Here is a 25117-nt window from a genome sequence, read left to right as displayed (position 1 = left end):
GAGAGAGAGAGAGAGAGAGAGAGAGGATGAGAGGGTGAGACCCCCTGGTAGAAAGCATGCCTCGATATACCGGGACAAGGAGGATAAGCCGGGCTGAATCTGGTATACATCCTCCGGTTTAGCAATTAGCATCTTGTATTTCGGATCCTATGTTTCCGCCGCGGTCGCGGATCCGCAGGAAGAAGCGAACCGAGTCACGACGTTGCCCTTACCTCCGCGAGCCCTACCTATCCACCCTCGCTTGGGCAGACGACGTATAAACGTTATTGCATTCGCGCGCAAACCTCCGACCAACCAACCAACCAACCAACCGACCGACCGAGCCAGCCAACCCGCTCCTGCTCGTAATTTAATGGAATTATTCGTCGGAGTTACACGCCGTTTTATGCTCGCGTTGAAGGCGTTCGCCGCTCGTGCTCGCACGCCAGCATAAATATGTATATGCAAATGCGATGGCGAATAAAATGAAGAAAATATGGAATGATAACGCGCGACGCGCGTTTGCAAATTGTGTCAGCGCGTCCGGAGAATCGCGCATTTTTTCGATAACTCGTTCGCCTTGGTTATCATATTTTTCCGCTTCATCTTTTCCCTCAGGGATTATCCGATACTACAAGAAAATAAATAACAGGATGCATTCAATAATGGATTTATAAATGGAGATAAATTAATAAAAATACACGAATTTTTCAACTGTATGTATTTGCATCTAAATATCACTGAATTTCTCTCTTATAGCTTTCTCTTTTATAAAGTATATCCAATAATTCTCTCTCTTTATATTATTACATTATTTATATTTATATATTTATATATATCATCAGTTTTAAAATATTTTTTTTCAAGGAAACTGCGAGTCTCGTGATTCGCTCGACACTCTTCACCTTTTCATGTACCTTTACTTTTTACGTGATCGGCATAAGAGACCGACGTAGGTGTTCTCGCTATTCTCTCCGCGTTTAGAACTTTAGGGGATACATTTATCGGAGCAATACGCTCGACCGGGCCCGGGCTCATTACACGCTCAGTCACTTTTTACAGTCCGATAGAAACGCGCGCATCGCACACGATCGAAAAACCAATATCGCCGAAAATCCGTGACATTTTACCTACTGTGATAGAATCGATTCTTGCGCGACAAAAGCGCGAGCGCGCGCGCGCGTGCCTTTTCGACACGTTCGCCCGGAAATACCGATGTAGACAGAACTCGACGGAACCTCGGGAGAGGAAAAGGCGGGCCCGGCTTTTCGTCGCGATCTACGGCCTCATTTCCATGAATTTGAAATTACACGCGGCGATGTCACGAGCGTTCATGCCGCATACGGTGTACGTAGACACTCTACGCATGTACACAGACATGCAACGTGTATAGAGCCAGCAGTCAGTTGGAGGCGCGTTCAAAGTCCCTTTTAGCGGTGCTTTCAACGCTTTTTCCACGGAAGCTCGTCTGCTCAAATATTAAAATAAGCGAGCGAGAGAAAGAGCGAGAAGTGGAAACACGCGCGAGCTTACAAAAGAGATTTTCCACTTTGCCTTGGTAGGGCAAACCCGTTGAAGCTTGGACCGAGGAGAAAAGGGGTGCCGAGATGCTTGTTCGCTCCTTCTCTCCGTTTGAGCGAGGGAAGTTTTCGTCTTCTTTCCGTTTCCTGTACAAGACATATTTACCCAGATGCAGAAAGGTGTCGATATGTCCTACGCTGATCGGAATCTTTTTCGTCTTGTAGTACAAGGTAGAGACGTGATAGAGGAGGTTCGTGTGGAGAGAGCTCTTGAAATCTGATCGCGACATAGTTGCTGCTATCGTACAACGCATCGTATAATCTGAATTGCAATTTCTTCAAGATATATAGCCTTGATTCCGTTAACTTTGTATCGCATATATACATCTTTATAGTACTGAAATAAAATTTTGTAATGATTACAAGGCAAGAAAATTTCGAAAGAAATGTTTCGTAAGAAAAAAAACATAGAAAATAAAAGAAGAGACAAAAAGAATCTTGATTTTTTATTACATGAAATTTTTAAAAAAATCTTGATTTTTAATTATATGACATTTTTAAAAAGATATCTTTAATTGTTAGGCAATAAACATTTTACTTTAGATTTTCTCTTATGCAAACGATTGCAATATATTTTTCGCAACAAATCAGTTTAAAATATATGTGTAGAAAGAAATACACCCTGCAAACGAACAAATTATTTAATCGTTGATTTTTCTTTTGTTACAGGTACGTTTACCGCATTTCTCTCAGAGCGATACACCGCTTGTTTAGCGATCGCGCTATTCTTACTTCAATCACGTATGTATGTTTGCACGTGTACATTGTGTTGATATTCATAATGAATGAAGTCGTTGCATATACACTTTGTTCCATTCGTTGAGAAATCGCGCATATATGTATCATTTCCTTATCAGCTATATTAATTCTCCGTACTTTGTCCGCTCGAATTAACATGCATATCTTACAATTAGCGTATTTTTGTATTCTGCCTTTTACATTTACTACTCGACGTTTATGGGATATAATAGTACTTTGCCCTCCCTCGCCTTTCACTCTTTAAAAGTTTACTATATATGATTTTACTTTGCTCGGGAATCGGAGTTATTGGAATTACTTGTTCAGTCGAGGCAGAATTAACTTCTACGACAGGCAATTTCTGTGGAAGACAGATTATTGGTCGCATTGCCGCTATACGCCTTTCGACGCATTGAACTTTCGATTCGTGCACGCAAAATTATTTTTAGAAATCAGATAATTAACATCAGTCGACAAGAAATTGTTCGTCGGAGGAATAAAATTTTTACGATCGCACAGTCCTGTGAGATTTCTCAATTTATGTTGAATGAAATCGATTATTTGTCCGTTTCGTATGCGCTTTTTTTCCGGTGCTGCGCTTTTTCTTGATATCGCGTCGAGCGAAATTAAAGTCGGCGGGAAATAAGCAGGTGGAATGCGCGTAATAGAAAGACATCGCGAGGTGGATGGTCCGGATGGAGGTTAAAAAGCGAGATAGGAAAGATTATAAGTGTCGCGTTTCATTTGCCATTCTTCCCCCTCTTTGTAGGAAGAGCGGAAGAGCGGGCTTTTTACTCTCGAGTCCCGGTTTTTACGATAATTTCCGTAACAGAGTCTTCTCCTTGGGACTCGTGGCCCCATTGCAGCGACCATCGTTAAATAGATCGACTGTAAAAAAGGACGATTCCGCTTAAATTGGAGTCGGCAAAAATTAAGATAAAACGCGCATAATTGCGAGACGAAACTCGTTGTTCGCCGTTATTGTTATTTGAGGTTATTTGATTTTGTCTTTCGCCAACTTTCGTGCGAGAACGACGATAAAAAGCGAAACTTATATTTTAATCGTGCAATTTATTCACGATATTTTAATTTAATAATTACACATATATTATTGATAAACACATATCTTGAGATACACATATATTGTTAAAAAACAAATAAAAAAGGTTGAAGCAGATTCATAACCTTTTAAAATTACATTTTCAAGCGATATGATATTGCCGTTATTTTCTATTACGTCATCTGTTTATTCGTTCGGAAAGAAAGAGTTACAAAACACAAAATACGTTGTGACCGTCGCGATGTCATCTCGCACGATTTTACGCAGGCGGGAAAATGTCGTTTTTTTTTCGCGTGTTGATTCATCTCTCGCGTTGGAAAACAAATCATCGTCGGAGCATCGAAAATATTTATATGACCTCTCTGTACGCGACACCGTTCGTTTGGTAAACACCTAAATCGGCCAAATAAACGTCAAGGGAAATATAACACTCAGTACTCGGCGATCTGCCGTGGGATCGTCTTCTCCGGCTACTTGTCAGATATTGCTTTTATCTGGATTTGCTCTTGTCGCTTGGACTTGGTGTGTGTGTGTGTGTGTGTGACATTATTCCACGTTCTCGTTCGTCGTTCCCGTTCATCTTTTTCTGGTGAGTACACAGAAATATTCTCGATAAATGCTTGAAAATCTTATTGAGTATTATTTTATAGAAACGTTAAAGTGTCTCTCTCATATTATTTCTTTGATTTCAATTTAATTCCGACACTAGGTAACGCTGCGCGTTGTTAGTACAACTATAATCGTAATACGCTTATAGTCCTGATATATCTTATCTATCTAAAGGCCGAATCTGTTCCTTGTGTGTGGATTTCTCTTATTCGTTAGTTCTTCTACTTTGAGGATAAGGCAGGAAAAATATTTAATATGCGTTTTCCGTTTTTCTTTTTAAAGGGCGCTTTTATCGTGGTTCCGTTTACGATTCAGTGAGCGTCTCTCGTGTTTGTGCGGATCTTTTGTCGGCGAAAGAAAACGGGGAAAGGGACGCGCGCGGATAGACACCGAAGGGCGAGTCTCTTGGATGAAAGTCGACGGTCGCGAAAGCTTTTACGAAAGTTTTCCTGTTTTTGAGCGCGAAAAGAGGGAAACGCGCGCGGAAAAGCCGGCCGACTGGCCGCGAGGATATCCACAGATATGCTGGTCGTATCTCCACGGTAGTAAATACAAAGATTATCTAGTCTATTCGGTGCAGGCGGGCGGGCGCTTGTAGCAAAAGGACGGAGGGGTTCTGATAGAAGGCTAAGTGCATTTGGCCGGCTTCCAGCCGAACGACGAACCGTACACGCGGCTTTTCTGAGCGGGAAATCACCGTAGCGACCCCTCTCGCCTCGTTTCGCCTCATCTCGCACCGGTATCCTCGTCACCTGTCTTCTTTCCTCTTCCTTGCGACTCGCCGGTTCCATCGTATCTTGTCCATCGTGTCGTACTCATAGTGGTACTCACTTGAAAGTTACTGAAAATAATATATTTAATTCTATACGTCGCGTCACATCGTGTTAAAAATTTTTAAAAATACAACTTTATATAAGAGAAGCACGAGAGACGTGAGGCATTTTAAAAGCAGGATTTTTTATTAAAAAAAAGCATGTTCACATATGAGAAATTTTTTTGATAAATTATTTTTCTTTAAATTGTGGACTTATTTAAAATATTATTTTTTTAAATATTTCCGTTATCTCGTGACCGAGGGGTTCGTTAATCTTCTTTAAAGATTATTTTTATCTTGAAAAGAAAGAGAGAAAGTATAGTTGGCGATAACACATGTTCGATACAGAATATGTGTTCGAGATAAACTTGTGGAGAAGAAGATTGAAAGCCACTGTCCCGAGACATCGTCGTAGTCTTCCTCTAGCGTTCAATCTCCTCAAAGTTTTCTCTCTGGTCTCCACTGTCACCCCTTAAGCTAAGGTTCAAGCTCCGCTTGTCTGTCTGTGCCGGTAAAAGTTTCTGGGGATCGTATCGGAGCTTTCGTATAAATGTTCGCCATAAAGGAATTTGATAGAATTCTTGAAGATGTTTCGCGATATCTAGCGATGTGATTTAAAACATAATATTCGTAAATTCTTCAATTTATTAATCCATATTAATTTTCCAATGGTTAAACTTAAGAAGAAGTTTGCTCGAATAAATGACACTCGTATCATATGGCTCATTTTCTATTTATAAATATGTTCTCGCAGAAGGAAGGATTCGTTACAAAGAGAATCCGCGAAAGGATCTTTAGCGTGATATCGCCGTAAATAACGTCGCTGGGACGGAATTAACAACGTGTGGAATAGGTTTCAGCGAATCACAAATTTGCTGTAATGACACTACACTGCCTTTACTTCTTTTTGCTCGCGTCTATCCCGAGCATAAATTGGCTTTTGCTCCGGCGATGATAAAGCCTCCGTTTTATTTTGAGCCACAAACTCGCTTGTGTTTCGAAGCTTGCTTTGTAGTCCTCCGAACTACAAGACAGTCACTTTGGTATAGAGCGTCTTGTAAAAACCACTTGAGTGGTGGAACGTGAAGGCGCATTGCTGAGGGATGCGAAAAAGCTTGCTGAGACACATTAGTCTCGGCGAGGGTCAACGAGTGAAAATAAATGGCCCATTACTTGGTCGTGAGGGTACCTTTACCACGATGTCCCTGGTATACGTCTCTCTCCGCCGCGCTTTTCTCTCGCCTCTCTCTTATTCTCTTCGGTCTTGGAATTTAACGGACCGACGATATATGAGCTAACATTGAGAATAATAGAACATAAATACTGCGATAAAACGATAGAACCTGTTACGCCATTCTCGTCCAGTCGCGTATGGATCGTAAATTAAAGTATGGCTCGCTTATTATCGAGAAAAATACATGAAGAATTAATTGATTTGATTAAAAAGAAAAAAAGCTTGCAATAAATTATTGATAAAGCAAATGTTTAAAAATGGAATAATTTTATAATTAGGAAATTTTTTTAGATAATGAAAGATTTTCAAGCACCAATTATATATAATTTTTAATCATTTTTTGTTGACTGTTTTACTTCAATTAAATTTCTAAATTTCGCCTCAATATAAATATTTATTAAATAAATAATTAATAATTAATTTTGTACAGTTATTAAACATATTTTAATGCTAGTATCGATTTCAGTATCATCGGTATTATTTCAGTATTGTCGACAATTTTTTTCAAAATTGCAAATGTCCTTATCTTATCTAATTAAAATTTTTACAAAAGAATACATTCTAATTCCATACATTTCGCGATTCGTTATAGTTTGGATGCGGAAATCGCGCATCTGCTTCGAAAGTGCATTGCCCGGCTGGCGCGGCTAAAACACAAAATTGACGACGTGAACAGACGCGTGCTCGGAGTCACTTTCGCGAAATTTTTTCAGGAGATATCGGCCGAATCGATACGATCAAAATACCTCTGCTGGCGACCGGATTTTCAAATTCGACTCTGACAGTTTTAAACCGTTATCCATCGTGTCACGTATCGGAAAAAATTCGGTTCAAGGTTCGACTCGTCTCTCGAATATCGCATCTTGGTGACAGCGATGTTGCGAATAAAAACATAGACGCTTGAAAAAATTGAGAATAAAAATTAGTAAAAAACATAGCAATTGAAATAAACTTCTAGTTTATTTTATTTTAATCATCATTTTGACATGTAAGTAAAAAAAAATTACACCTCAAAACTATACATAATACGCATGTCATTTACAACAATAATTTATTTTGTACGACAATCTTTCAAATATATCGTTGAAAATGTTTAGAATCGAAATATATTTGTGATTAATTTAATACTTACGATCACACGGTTTGTGATTCTAACATTGCCAAGGTTACCTTGATGGTAGCGCGACGAAGGGAGTACGAGCGCTTTATCTCGCACCGAGTTGCGGCGAAATCAATGCCCGGTGGGTGAGTAACTTTCAAGTTCACGTTTATAACCCTCGAGTGGAACGAGAGCGCACACGAACGCGACGAAGGAGTCGGAAGGGCGTGTAGGCGGACGGGATAGGCCTTGTCGCTACCTTAATTACGTTAGTCGCATTATGCGACGTTTCTCCCTTGTTTCGTGAGTCGCCGCCATGAGACCCCCGGGTAAACGATGCCGGCGTTAACGTCGGTATAAAGCCACTACCCCAACCCGGTCGGCTTGTACGACACCGACGAATCGACCGTGGCGTATCGTCGGTACGGCGCCACCGTTTTTCCCTTTAGTTCTTCAGCCCTCCCCTCTACCGCCCTCTCGCTTTCTTTTATCGTCTGGCGTTAATTTAATTCGGCCAGGTGCGACATTAATTTCGCAGCGAGTTCGTTGTCCAGGGGCGTGTTTCGAGCGCGGGGAAAATGGAAGGGTGGGAGGGTAGCTCGGACACGCGAGTAATAATTCAGCTCTCATATGAATGATTAGATTGTAGAGTTTACAATACAAGAAAACGTGAGTCAGGTTTGTTTGAATCTGTAAAGGATTACCTTGAATTTCTAAGAAAATCACGATAGTGAGTTTTCGGAGACTTGCTTTAAACATTTTTTAAATATATTTAATTATAATATATTATCATTCTCTACTATTAATTTATAATTAATTATTAAAACAGTTAATTATAAATTAATAGTCCGATGTCAACGTTAATATAATTACTTTTATAATTTGTCGATTATAGTTAACGCCTCATTAATATCATCAACGCATATAATAACTTTGTCGAAAGATAATGTCAAAAATATCAAGGCCAAATACGGATTCCTGATTTAATTATAAAGAGAAATCTCGTTAAATCCGACGAGGCGAGAAATGTCTGGATAAATAGTCAAAGTTACCCCAATTTAACCACTCGAGATTAAATAAGCTTGTGTGCGCTATAGAAAGTCGGATCAAAATAACGTATCCGTGTATCGCACGACAGTTTTGAAAGATGCATAGCTAGTTCGTGTCGACTGATCTATCATTAATAACTGCTTCTTTTCCTCTTTCTATCTCCCTCCCTCTTTCTCTTTCTTTTCTCGTACCATTTCCTTTGATCGTCTTCTTGCTTCCTTTTATCGTTCGACGTTAATTTAATTCGGCCAGGTGCGACGTTAATTTCGTGGCGAGTTCAGTAACCGCATGGCTGCTTCGAACACGATGCAACCGCAATGGCGTAGATTGGACATTTTGGCCCCTCGAATTTCGATGAAATAAAGTATTCAAAGGAAAACACGCTGTAAAATGAGCGACAGATTGTAAAGTGCTACGTGCATTTTATTTTAAAATCTGCAATGTATACATATATAGCTCTAGTATTTTCTAGCCTTATTTAAATATCTTTTCAATTTGCAATTTTTAAGAATTTAACAAAATTTTACGGATTACGCAAATATTAAAATTGAATACACATATTTAGCCACATTTGAAATTCAAAATTCTTATAATTAAATTTCAACATTTCTCTTCAATATAATCTCGAAATTTGAAACATTCGAAATTTTCCTTCTTGATTTACGAATCGCGCAGAGAGCTTATCTTTCGGTTTCTCCCTCGATCGCTCTTGATCAATTCTCGCGTGACCCCGCAAAACGCGTTCGACAAGGGAACACTCTCGATAAGGAGAGGCGGTAGGTAGAAAGGAAGGCGAAGAGAAGAGGAGAACGTAGAAGGTACCGGTGTACACATAAGTGGCAACGCTTCGTGCATGCCAATCGTAGGTCGTATATCTCGTGGCACTTAGGATGATCGTATCTCGGAGGGCGCGCTTGTACAGCCGCATAACGAAGGAACGAACGAACGAACGGCTCGAACGCCGACTGGAACAAGATGTTCGGTTTTGTTCCATCCGCGGTATCGTATCGTCGGTTACAAATTGCGCTTTTAACTTACGATGATGGATGACAGCGCATGATCATAACTACGAGGATTCGAGTCATCCTCGTCTGTTATCCTCGTTCATTTTTGAGTTCGTCGAGCTCACAGACTTCATTTCGGTTCGTTGGAGCGCGAATTACATACGCGAATTAGAAATTCTAGCCGGGAAAAGGTTGGACATCTGATTCTCGTCTTGTTTTTATTGCGTTTTTTCATCGCAACGATAGAAACGCGCCGCGTTTTCCGCACGAAAAGCTACGCTGCGGTTTAACTCGAGGGTCAGCTAAAGGCCTTTAATTAACGATTATAGGCTCCCACGGTCATAATTCAGACCACGAGTTCATCGACGAGAATCCGGCGTCGTTTACCCTTTTCGTTGCGTACCGTGCGGTCGCGCGGGTTCCTTTACCCTTTCGCCCTCATCTTTGACTCATGATTTTCGCGGTTACGGCTACAGAAAAACGAACGATCCGTTTCAGCCGGCGACGCGCGGACGGGAACTTTGCGGTCGTCGTTCACCGCAAACAGTGTCGAACGATTAATACGGGCTATCGTAAGCGTATGTAATATCTCTTTACCGAGAACAAAATGACGCTTGACCAGGTATATCGGACACATTTTGAGACATGGTTCACGTTATCATTTTTAATATTTACACATTATTATATAGTTGACTTACTTGTAATATCGAAAATATTCTATCCATTATTAATGAGATTTCGCTTCAAAAATATTGTCATATTGAGATAAACATCGGATAAAAATAATCCGCAACATTATTAATTCGATTGCTATAAACACGCATTATCTCTTAGACAAGAGTTAAGTTTTATCTCGAGAAAATTGAGGTACACCTCGCAAGACTACGTGTCTTTGTAATTGCCGCTGTAGCATATAAATCTTTTCGCGCTACATCGTGATGCTCGTGTCGTTCCTCGCGTTCCGCGAAGATCTACAGCGATCGTTTTCAAAAATTATTTCCCAGAACCTTGAGAGATTCCACGTCGATTGGAGGCTCACTCCCACGCGCTCATATCGCCGACGCGTGGCTCGCAACCATAACTCCGCCAGTCGTTCAAGGTGAGACACATCACGCTGGAAGTCGTGCATCATTCTCGTGTATCCTTGACTCGACATCGCGGACCCGCATTTTATGCCAGCGAGAGGGGGAGCTCGTAGAAGTTTATCGGCCCCGGTACACCACTCCGGGCAACCTCCAGACGACCCCGGCGTGCGAAGGATAAAATAATGTCGCGTTGCGCGGGGAGGACCCGGGACATGTGTGTCGTTTGCGTGCAATGGCTTTTGTAGGTAGCTCGTAACTCGCAGGGAGTGTCATTTTGTGAAAATTTAATTAACCAATTAAATAAATTGTAACATGCCATCAAAGAAATTAGTTTGATCGCTAAGTATTTTTTAACAAATCGTACAGTCGGAATTATAAATTTTAATTAATATCACAAAAACTATCTAGAATTTTTGTCTTTCTTTGAAAAATAATTTCCTCGAATTCTAATTGTTAGCTCTTTATAGTTTCGTTTTAAAACAGTAGCTCAATTATTCATCCAAGCGATAAATCTGGAATTTTAATGTTTGGGAATAATTTTTATTCACATCACTTTGCATTACTTGATGTCATGGCATTGTTGGGAATAGAATATTTTTGTATTCCCTACGCTTGACTCTTATCCTCAGTTTATTCTTACGCTCGTACTGTCACACGATGGACCCGCATTTTACGTCCGCGGCAACCGGCACAAGTTTATCGTCCGTAGAACACGTCGCTCGAGTCGCAGACGATTCAACGTCACGTATTTGATATTTACTGTTGCAGAATATGTTTCTCTTGTTCCACCAAAGCTAATAAATTTACCTCAATTCACGCGCTCGTTTCGAAAAGGATTCTAATCGTTTCCGATTTTTTAATCATTAAAATTTACGTGACATTAATTTAATAGAAATTCTTAATTTACTTTTAACTCCCTCTCAAAATTGATAAAAAACGATTTCCTTTTCCTCAAATTAATAATCACACTTTATAATAAGTTACAAAAATTATAAATTGTGATATTGCTCGTAGTAATAGATAAAATTCAAATTCCGCAAATGTGAAAAGTTGAAAAATTTTTCTTTAAATGTAATTAAATTACTTTCCTCTTTGCATTGGATATTTTTGTATAATTTTTACAAAATAAGGATGTTACTCTTAACGAAGGATACATTAAAATGTGGAGGAATTTTGATTTGTGGCTTTTACAAATCTGACATTTGGTTAGATTCTTTTGTATTTAGTTGTTATTCCTCGTGTAATGCAGATTCCGCACTTGACGCGACGCGCGAGATACTTTTATTCCCCATGTCGGCATGACTCTCATGAAAATTCAGTGAACCCTTGACCTAACGCCACCATCAGGCTGCATTTTGCGCTCGTCGGCGGTTGCATCGCGTTCTCGGTTGACGACGCACGATTTAACCTCCAGACGGCCCATCGGTGTCTCGTGTATATCAGATGACTACCTCGTTGCAGTGCTCCTCGTTGGGCTGGGTGGTATATCTGTAGACGCGAGCACATCGGTGTTTGTTCCTTCACGGTCTGATTCCCACCACGCAGTCTCTCGACCATCGCATTTTGTCTCGCAATTGTAAAATGTTGCACATGCCGCACATGATGTTATCAACGAGAACAATAGTATACCGGGAGTACGTTATACCGTTTTATGCAAATATCGTAATAAGAGCTTTATTATGCCGATATATAATATCAATTATGAATGATTGACAAGATTGATTTAGCGAGACTCTGTACGGAAATTATACAGAGGGAATCAATTTGTCTTTTTAGATATCGCTGTACATATATTGCGTTGTATATTTGCAACGTGTGTAGTATTTGCAACAATCGGCTTTTATTCGGCGGAATAACTCGTGAGTCTCGTCATACATTATCATACCATTAGCATCGATGAATTCGTAGAAGTGTCTCATTTGCATTTCGAGTCGCTATACATACATACACGCTCTCGTACATCCCACGGACATCTCCATCGACCGGCGTGTCTCGCTGACTATTCAAGGTCAACGGGGTCTGCCACGTGGCAGTGACACATGCGTCGAGACTGAATAAAAAAGGCCATCCGAAAAATGGTCGACGAATGGTCTCCGTTGAAAGCTAGGGTGTAAGCTTGACAAATGATTTCCTTGTAAATGGAAGTGATTTCCGTGGAATCCTTCGCGCGCGACCTAAATTTTAATTGAATTACGCCATACATCTCAAATGATGAATTTTTTTTTTATTTCTAGAGCGAACATGAAGGAAAAATATATGTATTTTTATCTAATTATTGGAAAAAATTATTTTTAATCGGTGAAACAATAGAAATTTCCTCCGCTCAAATCTACATCTCGCGCCCGATGTGAAAACATTGAATAAATATTTTACGTAACTTTTGCTCATCCGCATAGATTTATATACAATCGAAGAGTTGGTTCTAGTCGTAAAACCAATCTCAAGCGTTTGTACGAGTTTCCGGTATATAATGTACACTAGCGAGAATCGACAATGAGTTACGACAGCCGCAATGAGTTTTTCGTCGTTATACGCGCCTACCTTTGGATTACGCTATTTGTTTCATAAGCCATTACTCGAACAACAATAGCCCGTTAAGATAGGCGCTGTTTCCTTTGTTGCCTGTCGAAGATAACCACGCGTTACGTAATGGCGCAATAATGCTTCACATTAATAATCGGGGAAGCTTGTAACTCGACAGAGTCAAGGCTAAACGGTTTCTTTGCCTCTCTCGTCTTCGTTCTTAGTCCGATATAAAAATAACATTTCCTGAATATGTGTCCGAGCATACTTTTCTATATGTATTTATCGATGACTAAATACGTTGATCAAAGATACAAACTTTTTGTGATTAAAGAATGTTGGGTGACTAACGTGTTTTAAGATGAAGTGGAGTTTTTGATATTACGAATAAGTAAAATATGCAATATAATAACGTCAGTAAAATTAATTACATTGAAAAACACAGCTTTAATAAATTTGAATATATTATTAAATTTATCTCTCGTTGTATAATTTATGTAACATAATTTGTGTTGAAAAGATTCTTTATATAACGCTTTATATAACGCATAACGCTTTTTATATATTAGTTTTATATTAAGAATTAAAAATTATGATTATATATTTTAAGATCTCAAGGAAATTTTTTTACACACTCCACATTTGAATAAAATTATTATTCGAAATGAGGTTTACTTTTTATACACGTTCAACTCGTTTTCATTATTCTCTCATGTTTTTATGCGTTTATCCACAAAAATGTGTAAAAATTCGATGTTTATCATCGAGCCGCGTAGCCTCAAGAGCGTAAGATGAATTATTAATGACTTATTACCGCGCTCACGCGCAGTGCGAACATTTTTTCTCGGTTTGAAATTAAATTAGTCGTTTCACTTTAACGATTACACCTCGATCTAAATATAAATTGAACGGAATTGCGAAAGATACAACGTGATACAGCATGAAAAGGACGTTCTCTTAAATAAGGATCACCTCTAGATGGATACGAGACAGTTCCCACGCTTGTGCCTGCCACGCTTGGTCGTTCCTCGCTCGTGAGGTGAAATTAGTGGAGATCGTTTACCGATAAGGCGATGCACAAATCTGCTACGTAGCGAGGAGAGGGGTGGGTGAACGATTAAACCGGCCGCGGATCGAGCGATCGAGAAAACAGATGGGACGTCGCGTTGGTATGCGTTTCGTTGTCAAGCGCACCAATCACCTATGAAGGTAATGAGAACTGTCATCATAATGACGCGGGAGACCCGCCAACCAGTTGGGCAAAATATATCCGGCGAAAGATCTCGCATGACGTCGTTCTCTTTTTGGCGAGACGATATTAATTGAAGCAGCGTATTCTCCTTCGCTCGCGATCGGGAAATGATCTTTCGCAGTCTCGAGGGCGGATCTGCCAACGCACGTCGTCTTCGTCATCGTCATCCTCATCCTCGTCGTCGTCGTCGTTGTTGTCGTCGTTGTCGTCGTCGGATTTACCCGCGAATGTTATTTTCGTCGTCGACCGTCGCGTCGAGGCTGCCGCGAGATTGCATCCCCGCGCGAGCCGTGATTAATTATCGCGTGCATGTCGTTGATTGAAATACTTATAGCTGTCCCGACGGTGTAATATAAACCCGCCGTCCGTCGCTCTGCGCTGCAATGCGTCACGGTAGCCACGGTACGGTGCTAACGTTTTTCACCCCGGAATGTTAATCACATTTTTTCAAACACTGATGCTACTCCGCTTGAAAATTCATCTATCATCTTTTTATCAAGGCCCGTGCTAGTTTCCGACGTTGATCGATTCATCATTTCTTCCATTTTATTTTTCTATTTTTCATAAGATTATATGAAATTATACGCAAATGTATAAAGTGAGATATCTCTGATTAGTATAGCAAATGGCTAAAATAATGCTCTAGAATGAATACGAAAGAAGAAAGTTTAGAAAAGTTGAAGCGGGATTATTTTTAGTATTTAATATCGATTAAATGCAAAGTGCGCTGGAAAAATCGCGCTTGATCCTTATTCTACGGAAACCACGCTTGCACGCGATATCGCGATACATATATAATCGTTGAATACTATTTTTGTCGCACGTTTGCGATCTCATCGAGATTACGTCCAGTCGGGACGACTCATTATTCCCACCCGCAACGGCTGTCGTGCATAACCACAGCTGCTTACCTGTTGTAGTTGGCTAACGTTTTGCGCTCGTGCTATCGTTTGTACGCTTCCTTCCAGTTTATGGTGGTGCGATAGTTGCCCCGCCTAGTTACGAACCATTTTTTTCACTTTATAGGCGCCATATCGTATTTTGGTCGCAATTGCCGCATTATCCACGCAAATAGGAAGAGCGTCGCGAAACGAGCCACCGGTAAACGAGAGAACGAGAGCTGTTTTTCTTGAACGATACTTGGCATTCTCGGTTTCCTCAATTTTAAGGAATTTTACGTTCGGGCGAGAGAGAGAGAAAATTATGAATATTCGATCTCATCGGGATACAAGGTGGGTTTAGTGCCGCTTACGATGCTTATAGATGCCAGCCGAAACGATCGGTATCGGTTGCTGGCTACCGGCGTTTATGCAACATCAGGCGTGAACCCACGATAATATGGTAATAATCGGACCGATATCTTTACGGCGATAAGACGAGGGAAAGAGAGCGCGAACACAATCGCACCGTAATAAAGCGTGGAAGGCGATCTACGGGACACGCATGTCAGATTACAAGCGCGGAGTCTTGGCGGTATCTTTTCCGAGCTATTGATCGTGCGCGTTGTATACCGGTTCGCCCGAGATATATCACGCGTTAATTGAGTCCTTATCTGGACGATTATCGCCCTTCATCTAGTCCGACCTCGTATAGGTGCGCGACTGAATAAAAAGCACGACGGAACCAGTTGCGCGAGTAATAAGGGAAGCGCCTTTCATTATACCAAAGTAAAGTTATAAGTAAAGTTATAATTTTATTTTATTTAATTTTATTTTTACTTAATTTAATTTAATTTAATTTAATTTTTACTTAATTTTATTTTATTTTTACTTAATTTAATTTAATTTTATTTTATTTTTACTTAATTTTATTTAATTTAATTTTATTTTTACTTAATTTAATTTTATTTAATTTTAATTTTTTATTGTGCTACATGTTATATTATTCTATTTTTGTAATTATATTTCTCAAAACATGTAATATCAACGCCATTAATTATCTGGAGATTTATACCGCGCGATAAGTCGAAAGGTAGCCTTTCGAAGAAGATGTAAACGATGAGGTATCATTTAGATAGCGGTTTAGATTGATTTGGACTTGATTTCACTCTCGAAAGGGAGGGCAAAACTGGTCGGCGATGCCTCGGGGCGAGGGGGAAAGGCAGCAACGGGGATGAGACAAGCTCTGGCCACGACAGCATTCCATCTCAATCAGAGGGAATATGAATAACAAGCCGCGGCGATGTGGGCCGCGATCCAAGAACGCAATTCCGAGAGCGGATGTACGCACGCACGCATTTGTACGCGATTCGTGCACGATTTATACAGTATCCTTCATCTTGGTTTTCCCCTTAACACGATCCTTAACATACATATGACTTTGCTCATCCGTAGAAATTCTTTGATATGAAAAGCACCTTTATTATTTTCCAACGAAACGAAAACGTAATTACAATAAAGATGATTTGAATACAATAGAAACATATGTTTGTCACGCAGCTTGTCATTTCGGTAGCTGCTTGATAATCAAAGCACGAGTAACGAAGATAGTTGCAAATTTTCTATATCTTTTAAGAGTTAAGACAACATGCTTGAAATCACGTTACGTCCTTTGTATATACGTTATTTCCATGTTCCTCTATCTCAAACATCGTGCACGGCATGTTAAATCAATGCAAGCATTATACGATGGGGAATCGTAATAAATCCTTTTATTAAAACGAATAAATTTATCTTCAAGTATGCGCGATTCACGCGCCGGCATATTTACTCTTTACATTCTTTGGATGTTCAAATATCCCTTTTCGCTCTTTCTCTCTTATTTATCTTCGTCTCACAATTAATTAACGACTTTTAATGTAATTTCATATCTGTAGATAATGTACTTCCTTGGTCTACCGTCGCGGATAAGTTTACCAATCTCACCAGCTTCCGCCTTTATATTCTCGAATTAAATACACGTGCCATTTCCTGCTTTCGCTATTTCCTCCATTTTATCATCGTTGCATTTAACCTTTCGTAAGCTACTTACGACTTGTCTCTTCCTCAATTATTTATGATTTAATAGACGAGGAAATTCGCTCGTTTAATCGTTTACAACTGTATATAACTCTCGAGTAATATAAAGATAATTTCTCGACCAAACTTGATAAGTTTTTGTACAATATCTAACTCAATCACGCAATTATCCTTTACTATTATAAATCTTTTTGTAATTTTTTTTTACCCTGTAAAAGGTAAATGCTAATGTATCGGCTAGTGAAGCGAGTGAAGTCAAAAAGAGAATCGATTTCCCTGCCTGTTAACTTGTTTTTGATTCAGCTCTGCCTTCCACACTGGTTCTTTGTCTCTCGCTCTCGCGTCATTACGCGCGGTCTCTCCTTTATACAAGGAATTACTGGAGATTTATGCTCGCTTCGTGTCCCAGCTCGCGTATAACCAGCCAATTATTTTCAATTACCTCGGCCGCGCGCGTACCGGTTCATAATTTCTTAGCTCTCCATTTTCGGTTCGGAGTCAGTCGAAAGCAAAGTTGCGTCGATTAATTTTTCGTTTCTCGTCCGGAGCATGGCAATTATCGCAATCACCGCTCTGATATATCCCTCGACAATCTCTCGAAGTTGAAATATTTGTTATTCATTTTTCTTACAGTAGTGTAGAAAGTATTAGAAAAAATTGAGACATATATATTTTTTAAAATATTTGTTGTTTAAAGATTTATTTTTTAAAAATATCTTTTCAAATTTAGGATTTATTGTGAAATTTACAGCCGCCCCCACAAGACGCACATGATTCTCTCGTGCGTGAAATTAGACAGAAAATCAAAAGCTCGTGCCGTCTTTGAGATTCGGTTCGGTTGCTAGTATCCAGCGCGTGTTGACAGTTTCAGAAGACATTTGCTGTCAACAGCGTTGTGCGTAGCTCGCATTAGAGCCATTAACGAAGGCTGCTCCGTATGGACGACGACAGACGAGGACTTGGTCCCACGTGGCACGATCGTTGTCGCTAATTGGTTATGCATCGCCGGAAATTGTAATGTCGGGATTGCCGCTACCTGCCTACGCTAACGGCGATGACGTTTCGTCGCGAATCTGTTTCCAGCCGATACCTGCGACCGACTAGTTAGAACCGCTTTTTGGCGGAAGGTCGCGCCTAAGTGGTCGATTTGCGGTTGCTTAGCTCGAGTAAGCCTGCGACTAGTTAGCACCTCTTTGTCTTTCGATGCTGCGTAGGTGGGGATTTCTTTTTTCAACTCAAGGACGACCAAGTGGATACTGTAGAACAAAGAGAAAAAAGAAGAAGCGCTCGTCAATGTTTTATAACGTTTAATATCGGAAAGTATTTCGATAAGAAAGACGCTTTTATGATAACATTTTCATAATTTTAAAATATGAAATTTTAAAATCTTGTTGATTTATAAATCAACAAGACACTCGAGTATCATCGGTGATTTATTAGTATTAAAGTATCGGACATGATAAAGCTCTTGTAACGAATGCCATCTTCTTTTCTACAACACGTGTTCTTTATTGTCGATGTTAAGACAGTATCCAGTGACATTGTAAGTGTAAATAATGTAATTCCATCGATGCCCACGCTGTTGTCCTTCGAAAATATGTGCTAGACTAAAGATCGAAAGCTACATTATGAACCTTGCCTCCCACGCGATCGAGTCCAGCGATAGAACTCGACGATCAAAGTAAAACTTGGAACAGAAAATATTTCGCGTTAAATATTTCTTTTTTCGCTCAAAGTTATATATCTACTTTTCACAGATTGTGATCGAAACGTTTTTATTTTATGATAATAATGCCGCTTATCACTCGCAATATTTCATGCTTTAATGACGTGCCGCCCATACATCGTAAAACTCATTCGCCGCACGCGTTATAAGAATGCATGCTAGCGCACCTAGCTGTTTAAAGAATCTTTCCTGCGTTACCTCAAGCATGTTCTAATTATTATTCCTATGCGGTGGCAGTTTCAGATAACATGTGTTACGGTCGATTTTACGATCGACTTGTACGACGTTTCCCATTTGAAATTGTTTCGTTGAAACAACGGTTCTAGCGTCATCCTTGTGGGTAACGCATTTCATTAAAATAAACGCACGTGGCATTTTTATATGGCGACGCCATAAATTAGCTACTTTACGAAATGAATTTGCAAATTATCCCTCATCCCTCTTGCTGCGTATCTATCGCACATACTTTATGCCTTTACATCGCAAGGAATCATCGTTACACGTGTTTCGCGACGCGTATCTTTTGGCACACGTGTCTGTTCTTTATTCCGATAACATTCCGTAACGCGCGTGTTTTTCATTGCCAATAGGAGGCATCCATTGTCAGTAACGTAGTTTTCTCGGTGCCTACACGTCGGTCGGATCGAGAAGCTCTCGGAGATATTCGAAGACTGTTTTATGAAACGAGCGACTCCCACGCGCGCGATTCCAAAGAACGAGCGAGGCTGCGCATGATGTGCCAGATGATACTGACGCCGGTAATACCTACGTCTATCCATCCACGTTCGGTCGCAAGTATATCTTCCCATTAGTCTCTGCCCACACCAAGCAACTTCATGGCATGTGGGTCATTGACTTTGACTGTCTCTCTCTCTCTCTCTCTCTTTTTCTCTTCGATGACGAGTTTATGTAGAAACTTATCGATGTACTGGGTTCGTGTGTTCCTTCTCTCTCTCGCTCTGTTCCTCTCTCTCCCTCTCTCGGCATTAATTACGTACGTATGAGCTCGTTCGAATGGCTATTTCGAAGTCACGTCTCGTCGGCGCTGTAAAGTGCCCGAGCGGGGCTGTAAAATGTGTAAACCGCGAGTAATTTATGCGCAGAATTTAACGCGAGCAAAACTACGCGGATCATTTTCATACGTGATCGCAGGAGAAGCGGCTAATTGACCATGGTGAAAGAGATTCACCTTCTCGTTGCCACTTTAATCATCGATAGACTAGATCGAACGATCGGCGAATGGTATTCGTAATTAACGCGACAGATGCAATCTGTTGTCTTGGGAATTGCGGGAATCGCGCCGATTCAAATCAAAGAGAAAGAGAGAAAAAGGGATGGAAAAATTTATCGATAATTGCGGGAATGTCCATCGTAGATAAAACTTGAAGTTAAAGCGATTGCGAAATCTATTAGCGAGAAATGAAGTCGAATACCGCTCGTACATACTTAATGTTTCAGGGGAGGGGAATGAAGATTATAATTTTATTTTTAAATTTTTTTAATTTTAATTGAGAATCTTATCACAGAACGGACACCTCACGCGATTACTCGTCATGGGTGGTTCGATGGTTAATATTTGGCCAAACGTTCGGGAAGCTCGCGTGACTCGGTGGCGGTCGGCACGTTTATTCGAAGACGAACGAGCCCCCATTCTTTCGCGTGCGTTGTCACATGCAATTTTTCTCCGAGACGTGTTACTCCGTGAATCGGGCAATTACGCTCTATACACTTGAGGAAGAGAGGGTGCAATTTGTTGGTCGATCCGAGGACGACTATCTTTCCGCGGCGGCCCTTCGCGGCTCCCTTTCCCTCCTTTCGCTCCGGCCGTCGACCGAACAACAACATTGTAAGATTGCCGTGACACCGAAAACCACTAAATGCCGCTTAAGTCATTGGACGTACAAGCGGCGGCGGCGAAATACCGCCGCGGCGGACCACCGGCTGTAATTGCACGGCATTCCTCTCTTCGGGAACGAAGAGCGGCGTGCACCGTCATTATACACGTGGGGCCGGGAAGAGGGGGAGGAGAGGGAGGGAGGGTGCTGCAATTCGCCTCCTTTGCTACTTTTTTCATCACTTTTGTAATCTGCCCCTCTCGCGCCCGTGTATGCTCTTTTGCACCGCAAAAGTGAGGTGAACGCACCGCGATGTTGCAGCGGCAACATTCTTCGGAGAGGCGAAACGACACCTTACGAGATATACGTACATCGATGTGCTTATAACGATCGACTCAATTATTCGAGAGATGATGGTCTTTATTCCGGGAATCGCTTATTCAGATCGTTCGCTCTTTAATTATATCCGACATTTTTTACTTTGCCGATTTTCATTGAATAAGCTTATTTTGTATTTAATTGCATTTAATAAGCTTATTTTGTATTATTTTTTATAGATATTTTTTATAGATAATTTTTAATGTGTATTATTATCGTTATTATTGCAATTATCACCGCAATTTTCCTTGCCTAGATTTCAAGTTGTCGTGTTTTAAAATTAATATTTCTATAGACAAAAAATGTAGAATAAAATTGATATACATATTGAGGTTTATTTAAGAAAAAAAACATATATTTTTGTTCACATGCAGGACGTTATTCGTAATTTTGTAATTTTCAAAGTAAGGAAATGGGTCGTGCGCGATACTTTCTCCGGTGAATAGACTACTTTTTCCTCGTATTTGATATTACAAGTTGGCGTAAATCGCTCAATTCATTTTTCTCCACTACTGGGTGGACTTGTTTCACCGGTCTGTATAATTAGCAAATAGCGTGTGTTATTAAAACTCGATTTACATTCGTGTAATTGATGGAGCGCAGTTAGACTAAATGTTCTCTTTCTCGCGCGCACGATTCTGAAACGACAAATCATAACAGAGCAAATCCGTGCCTCGCAATAAATTGCTTTTTTTTATTAACGATGACATATGAGTAACATAATGCCCATCCACTTGAAATTACCTCTCTGTACTTTATACGAACCCGGTATTTTTGCGCGCACGTGAGTCAGCATCGTATTATTATTTTCACATTAGGCATTAAGATTAAAAATTATCAATACATACGTGTGCGGTGCGTGTCGTTTAGATCAAGAATACTGATTTGAAGAAAAGGAGTTCTCGCGTGCAAAGGACAATTTTGATTTCGAGGCCCGTAGGAAGATGATTAACGATCGAAATATCGCGACACGATGAAGGACAAGATACGTATCATTTATACACGTGGTACAGCATTTGTTCTCCCACGCGCGTTTGACAATCTCTGGCGGCGTTTAGCGGTTAAGCCTCCTATTACGGGCGCATGTAAACGCTGCCTTGGCGCGCAATTTTGCCGTTCATTGGGACAGGCATGACCTATCGGTGGGAATTTACTGTACGCCAAAGGCGATGCCTTTTACGTGATAAATTATCGCTTGCCGCGCGCGTTTGCGATATATCTCGTTTACGTATGGACCATCGAACCGATTTAACCTTCGCTCTCGTTTGCGCGCTCTCCCCTTTTTCCGCTCTCGCATATAATCATCCTCTCTCTGTGCGCCACGACGAGGGCATTAATCGCCACGTCGAATCGTTATTATTTGCTCGCACGGCAACGTCTTGGACAGCCTTTGATAATGGCTACGTGGCGCCCCTCGGATCGCGAGACTCGTAACGAGAATCGTTAAGATTCAACCGTGGCGTGTCGTTAACGAGTCAATAGGATCCATCATTTCTGCCGTTCCAGGTGACACGTGTAATATCGTACGTGATAGCTAATCGGACATCGTGCTCTCTTGATATCACGACAGCTGAATATGATTTAGTCGATTTTGACTCGTCATCATTCATCCGGTTGGATATAGTACGTAGTACGTTGCATACTATTTAATAAACAATTTTCTATACCTGGTTTAATTTAAATTTTTATCTTTTACATAATTAATAATTTATATTTGATTTATCATGTTTAATGCATAGAGTAATTTATTATCGCAATCATGATATTGAGTCTACATTGATATCTTTATTTTTCACGCGTATATAACAAGTATTTTTTCTAACATGATAAATTTCAATTTTATTTAATTATCGATTGCTTAACGCTTCAGTGACACTCGAGTTTTCGTTGTACCAGTTATTAGCGCGGAATTTTTACTTTCTCGGTATAGATTTGGATCACGTTAAGCAGTAATCGGGCATAAATTGGCCGCGGCAGCAAAGTAATTTAAATGCGAATTTGTTGGCGCATTAACTCGGAAAAAAGTATGCCTCTAATGTGGCATTAACACTCGCGAGTGTAAAAGGGTGCAGAGCCCAAGAGCCGTGAATCAGCCCGTCCGTGATGCGTTCAATAGATATAAATATGTGGACGACTCGCGCCTCTTTCACGCTCGCAATTGAAGACAGTTTTATCGACATAAAGAATAGCGAGCACGCTGGATAGATTTATCCAGCGATTCCCGTTTCTCTTTGCATCAACAGACATAACGATTATTTGTTTTCGACTATATTTCATAAGCTTGTTTTTCTCCGTGTCTGTATAATTGTTTCTCAGACTAAAAATATCGTGGGATATACATTGCTGGAGAATTATATCTCGAATTATTCTCGGCTGAAGAAAGTTGGAAGGAATTAATATGACGTTAAATCCGATTGTCAATCAAGTAGCAGTTTTAAGTAAAAGTTTATATAGTATGCAAAATTCGTATTGTCAATTCAATTATATAATTGCCTCTAATTTATTTTATTATTTCTTGTGGATCAATTCATTTTCATGATATTAAATTATAACTTCTTTTACATTTATCATTGTTAAAGTTATAATCTTTGATGTAATTAATATCATAAATATTTAATTATCGTTTATGAAATATAATTTAATCTATGAAACAAGGAAATGACACATTCGCAAAAAAAAAATTAAAAAAAGAATACATCTGAGAAAAATGATGGAAAATTTCAAACGTGTAAAAGTGAGTTACATATTTCGTTCGCGAAGCGATGAAAAAAAGCTTCGACAGCACCCTCGATACATTCGTCATCATAAATCTATCTGGCGGTTCGGTCGATAGCGGGGCGAAAAAGAATGGTTATTGTCGGGCGATGCAAAACTCGCGTGTAATACCTGGCAGCGCGCGTCGTTGTCACGTAACGCATTTAATTATGGCAGTCGGGACTAATGTGCTTACCCAAGCGATGCGAAACATTGTCGCTGTGGATACGACGGACGCACGCGACATATTTCGTCAGCTGCCTCTCGTCTCGTGCACACTCAACCCCTTATTTTCACGTGATGACAGCGACACGATAGTCTTTACGGGATCAGCGTCAGGACTGTCAGTAATTAAGTACGTGTAGTATTAGTTTCCCTTAATTAGAATACAGAATTACATGCAGGACAAGAAAAAAGGAATTTTCTCTACGAATTATAAAAACACAGCGAGTGTTTAAAATTTTTTATAATTTAATAAAAATAAATTCTGATATTTATATCATATATTGGTGCAACGAAGCATTTCCGACGATCGATTGTACGCAATTTTTTTATTCGCTTCATCGCCGGACTCTCCGCAGACGTGTAATTGCGGCGGTATCTCGCCGTAAACGTCGACAGAAATCATTTATAACGCGCCGTTGATCGACGTCCGATCAACGTCCGCGATAAGCCCGGACGTTTCGTCGGTGCGAACGCAGACGGCCCCACCGCAACCGCGCCGGATAGCGCGCGTTGATAAGTGCAGCGACGATAATGCATCACGATAACTCAACTCTCGCCAACCCCCTTTTTACCCCCTCCCCCTCTCCCGCGTCTCGCGCGTTGTACAATGCCGCGGTCGTTCGGGGGTTTCGAGGGGGCGCGTAAACCCATTTCGTTCCATTCGTGGCGATTCGAGTGCGATATCGCTGGCGAAGGGGATAGGCGTCGCGCCGCGTTCTAAATTAAACAATTTGCGTTAATTGGAATCCGAAGGGCATTAGCATGTTTGTACGGCGGTCCTCGTAGCGCGGCTCGTTCGCGTTATACGCGTCGAGAATAATTTCGACCGATGATTATGGAAGTGCCCCTATATCGCAAATATCGAATTACCTGTATTTTCTTTGATGTCGTATTGTATATATGTAGTTTTCTCTCTCTCTCTCTCTCTCTCTCTCTCTCTCTCTCTCGTGAGATTTTAATATTATTGGAAAGAACATATTTTCGAAAAAGTATTTTGAAAATTTATTTCATATTATAATGAATGCGAAGAGCTTAATTATCATGAAAGATACGTAAGCATCTATATATTTACGAGCACATTTTGTCCGACGATTAGTCGTTATTAATATATTATAAAAAAGTAATTCACTAGTTATACGACTCTGCATGTAATAAAGATTCTATTACAGGCCCGTTGAAACGAGAACGTTTCCGCAGATACGAATATAATAAAGT

At 40.2% G+C, this 25117-nt stretch overlaps 1 protein-coding gene and 1 long non-coding RNA gene across 5 annotated transcripts in view; one reads left to right on the top strand and one right to left on the bottom strand.

The window, feature by feature from the left end:
• LOC145964169 (uncharacterized) overlaps positions 1-25117 on the top strand; it is a 199722-nt gene that overhangs the window by 82304 nt on the left and 92301 nt on the right. The window lies entirely within an intron of this gene.
• On the bottom strand, positions 4948-7518 carry LOC145963836 (uncharacterized). Its single transcript, XR_014436263.1, has 3 exons — positions 7147-7518; positions 6761-6913; positions 4948-6074 (listed from the first exon to the last, which is right to left on the bottom strand). It is a non-coding gene; the product is annotated as an uncharacterized LOC145963836 (long non-coding RNA).

Source organism: Camponotus vicinus, unplaced genomic scaffold (genome assembly GCF_025532165.1).
Source record: "Camponotus vicinus isolate PSW18456_S1 unplaced genomic scaffold, iyCamVici1.0 SCAF_13, whole genome shotgun sequence".
NCBI classification, from domain to species: domain Eukaryota; kingdom Metazoa; phylum Arthropoda; class Insecta; order Hymenoptera; family Formicidae; genus Camponotus; species Camponotus vicinus.
Note: the sequence above shows the minus strand (reverse complement) of the source record. Positions and strands in the feature narration are given on the sequence as shown.